Raw genomic sequence first — 4,678 nt, 5'->3', positions numbered from 1 at the left:
TCCTCAATAGCTACAGACACAGAAATGGCACAACCCAAGAAAAGCTCATTGGGGGACTGGCTCTAGTGACTGTAATTCTGCACAAAGGCTGAATTTTGAGGAAAAAAACAACTTAATAAACAGTATTAAGGGACCAAAAAGGTCTAAATAAAAGCATCCAAAGACCACCATGTCATGGGACCTTTAAAAGTTATATTTTACTTATATTTAACGTCTATGAATTGGCACATTTGCCACTTCTGGAACTACCACTTAAAAATCTAACCCTCATATTTAATTATGGACCCCTTTAAGGGCACCAGCCCTAGGTTGGAAACCACTGATATAACCTAACTTCATAGGTCTGAAATGTCAAATGTAACATTAGCTTTACGAAGGTTTTATTTCCCCCCCAGTTACACAATTGACAATTGCCTTCCTCGTTTTATACTGGATGTGCTATAGCCTAGTGGGAAGCTACACGGCAGTAAGACTCTGGTTCGCTCTGGAGATGAAACCTGCATTTCTTTTTTATATTTCTCGCAAATTGACATCAAAAAACTGAAGCTGCACATCGTTGAGTCTGACTGACGGACCATGTTAACAGAAACAATAGTATGTTAGCAGCTTTAGCTAGCATAACGTCAACTGCTGCACACAGTCTAGTTTTGACATTTCGTGGTATTTCAACTTCACTCTTCCTGCGTGATTTCTCCCCATGTGATATTTCAGTGACTAACGTCTCACCAGCGCCGTCGGGCCTCTCCACGCACCATTGTCGCAAATAATGTCAGTTTATAACGAAACGGGATTTTATGATACGTTTATGATGAACGTTAGCGTCAAACTTTGGATTTGGGAGGCTAATGCTAACGTAAGACTGGCGCACCAGGAGGGCTCGAACCAGGCAAGGGAATTATAACACTACTTTCATAAAGGTCAAAAATGTAGATAAAAACGTAGTGGTTATTACATAAATACATTACTGCTACTTTCTAATTTATGCCACGAATACATGTTAACTTACCTATGTTTGTCAGTTTTCAGTTTGTTAATTCAGGAAGTCAAAGTTTCTTCTTCTTTCGTGTCAAGCAACACGTACAAGGCAGACTCTGCCATCTGCAGGCGGGACACCTACGATGTGAACAACATGCAGTCTGTTCAAAACGGTGAAAAAATGGCTAATAACGCAATAACTTTTATTTCTAGAGGAGGAGGAATGAACAGTGGTTGAATAAGTAGGCCTCTCTCACAGTAGGGAAAGCACAGGTGTAAATAATAACATTAATAATGATGATAGCTGAGTTCCATTTAGCTGCTTCAGTTTCAAGGTTGTGGTATTGTGCATACTAGCTCATTGTCACACTATACAAATACTTCAAAACAGAGCCATCATTAATGTTATTAGTAGCCTAACATATACAGTGGTTGTAAAAGTTTAAAAAAGAAGAAGCTTGTGACTGATATGTTTGTGATGGAAAGCTTTTTCAGCTGAATATCAGTTTACAGTGAAAGTCCCAAAACAATTTATTAACTGTGCTTTTTGCTAATAGGCTATTTATTATTATTGTTGTTATATAATAATAATAATAATTATTATTATTATAAACTTGAACAATCATATACCTGAGGTTTATACTTAGAACATTATGTGAGAAAACAGAGGGTGCACAGCTGGCCTGAATCAGCCCTAAATCAGTGACCAAGAAACTTCAACAGCTTAGCTTAGGGGTTAACATTGTACATTGTTTAACACCCAATGAGCACTTTTTAAAAGTGTATAAAAATTGATGCAGCCGAACCAGAGATATTGTGTAGGCTACTTTATTCCACGCATTCATCTTGCTACATTTTACATGACCCACAGTACAACTCAACTGCTGACGGTTGGGTTGGAGATTCAGGTGTGTTACGCTACCAGCGGCTAATGTATCCTAGAGTCACTAGCCTCACGCAGAGATGAGGAGCGGGCGACAGAGGTCTAGTAAGTTTACTTCTTACTTCACACCCCCCGGAAACTATAGTTTCAATTTACCCAACAGACGCTGACTCTAGTGACATAAATTGAGGCAACTAACGTCACGTGAACAACAATAGGCTTTATATATTATGTGTAGTAGGCCCAACTGCAAAAGACAGACATTGATGTTGAAAAACGGTGGAGGTTTCCTTTAACTTTCTTTATAATTGGGGGTGTCTGTATGGCAATTTAAAAAGTTTTGTCAAACTATTTTCAGCATTAGGGAATGAGAAGGTATTATGAGTATATGGTTTAGCATTATTGTTATGGAATTCATTAATTCATTGCATGTGTGTTGCAAGATCTAGGCCTATAAATGTATTGCACCACTGTAATACACGGCTCATTCTCTGTGTCAAATGTGACTGCACACTGCATACCGGCTGCTATCTTCCTTTACAGCTGGTGTTAATTAGAGCTGCTTGCTTGTATTTCATTCAGTTGTCATTTTAATTTGCATTTACAGGTGAAGCAATCACATTATCAAGCTTCACACAGGACGCCTTCCTGTCCCCGTACTTATTTTATGATTATTGATTATTTTAAATGCCAATGTAACTGTGGGGTTTCGGTAACACTTAATTTGATGTGAATAGGCCCACTTTTTGAACCTAGAAGAGTTGTCGAACCTAATACATGGAAACACACATAAAATGTAGAGCCTACTCAAATTATCTCTAGAGGATAATGTAATGAAAAGTGTGCATTAACTCATCTGTGTATTTTTTTTTTTAAATCTATATGGTTATTAGATTTTGTTTAAATTTATTATTTGCTATCACCCTGACGCTGTTTACCAGTACATGAGAAAAACGAGGGTCATGTCAGCTTCCTTGTCTCGTTAGTGACCGCTTCACTGCGCTTTGTGTGATGGAGGGAGCAGCGACAAAGACAGCAGCAGGAAACAGTGGAGGGTATGAGGGGTGATCAGTGCCCGGTGGCTTGGAGGAGAAGGAGCGGAATCATTGTCACGAAAGTCATTGTATTGAAGAAATTTATCAGTGGCTCATTTTGTATTTACTTTGTATCATAGACAAAGAATGGACTGTTCTTTTTACAAGTATACGCCATCAGTAGCCCATCTCGCTTTCAGACACAGTCAGATTAAAGATGATTGTGAAACAAAGTTGAACTTCTGCAATTGCTGGTGCGCGTTTAAAAACAAACAGGAAATCTATTTAAAACATTTTCCATCACCAACACAGACCTGGCCCTAATACATGACTGCAGTGCTTCCAATTGCTCAATGCTAAATTCCGCGCCCATGGGAAGGGAAGCCAGTTAGGGATCGCATCCTTTTAATGGCATTAGCAACTCCTATTGGTTGGTTGGGGCTCTTTTAAGCTGCAGACCGTAAAAAGCAATCAGGTGATTTGCTGCAGGGTTTTGCGGTGGTGAGTGTCACTGAAATGGCCCATTTGTGTGCCGACCTGTTTTTTTCTTTAACCCCGCAATGTAGCACAAGTGCGCTTTATAATTCACAGTTTTTGTTTTCTGTGACATAGTTGATAGCTGTCAAAGTTTCCGACCACACTTGCAGGCAGGTTCTTTTCACGGAGTATGAGAGAAAGAAAAGAGATGAGCAAGACAGATCAGCTGTGCTTTGTTGTTTGGCATACATTCAGCTGTTACACAAACTCCTGGGCAGTTCGGTATGTGTGTTTAGTGTTTTTTAAAACTTTCTTGTGGCAGCGATAAAGGCAGTGATGTTTCCTGTTTACTGTACGGGATTCTCACACCACCTCAAAACGGACTGACAAGTCTGATTACCGGCTTCATGATTGGCCACTGCAGCGTGACGTCAGGTTGCAAATCTTAAAAAGTTGAGTCGTTCACCATCTCTTTTTTCCCCATCTCTGCCCTGCGACAACCCCAGCCGTAGCCTAAATGCACTACCCCCATTCAAAATGAATGGAGAGACCTGCATTTTTGCCGCACTGTCTAATGGCCGACGCAGGCTGTGTCAGTGCAGACTTATGGAGGGAGATGGTTATGGCTTACGAGCCCTGTTGCCCAAAAGACATGCATTATTATGGGCAACTTGGATTTTTTATAGGCTTTCACAATACCATATATTCTGCACAATCACATTAACTCATGTGAACTGCTGTTATGCTATAAATAAGACATTTTGAATCTGTAATTTGTTTGTTTAGAGATGGTCCCTGTGGCTTTTCCCATAGTTTTAGGCTGTACATATGGGGGTCTTAAGGTTTCAAACTACAACCCACTATCACAGGGTTTAATGAACAAAATATTGTGGACCGACTGGCAAAATAGCCTACTCACAGAATTTCCACATAGATTGGAAATGTAATAGTCGCAGTGAGTTCACTTAATTAAATAAAAAAAACTGCTTTGGTGCGATGATTGTCCACATTGCCCCCAGTAAACATTTGCTGTGTAAAAGTCTAGCAATTAACACCAATTAACAGTATTATTTTCTTTTAAGAAGTCAGCACCTTCCTTTTACATGGTTGCCAATTTCTGCTTGTTCATGCCTGGACTACAGTGCACTATACGTGCTGCCACTCAGCCAAGCTTCTGTGTACTCAGCTGTTCTTACCAAAATCCAGTATAATCTGGATGTTATTAATTCCTATTAAAACTCCTGCCTCTTTGTGGCACCAATCACCCCTCATACATAAGCACTTCGCACGGTGAAGGCTATGACTCCAT

At 39.8% G+C, this 4,678-nt stretch overlaps 1 protein-coding gene across 1 annotated transcript in view; it reads right to left on the bottom strand.

Moving 5' to 3' along the window:
* nlrc3l1 (NLR family, CARD domain containing 3-like 1) overlaps nucleotides 1-1,229 on the bottom strand; it is a 5,969-nt gene extending 4,740 nt beyond the window's left edge. The window contains exon 1 of the mRNA XM_032533963.1: nucleotides 1,007-1,229. The gene's annotated coding sequence lies outside the window, so the exon portion shown is untranslated. The remainder of the gene's footprint in view (nucleotides 1-1,006) is intronic.
* Between the last annotated feature and the right edge of the window lie 3,449 nt (nucleotides 1,230-4,678).

This window comes from Etheostoma spectabile, chromosome 13, assembly GCF_008692095.1.
Source record: "Etheostoma spectabile isolate EspeVRDwgs_2016 chromosome 13, UIUC_Espe_1.0, whole genome shotgun sequence".
NCBI classification, from domain to species: Eukaryota; Metazoa; Chordata; class Actinopteri; order Perciformes; family Percidae; genus Etheostoma; species Etheostoma spectabile.
Note: the sequence above shows the minus strand (reverse complement) of the source record. Positions and strands in the feature narration are given on the sequence as shown.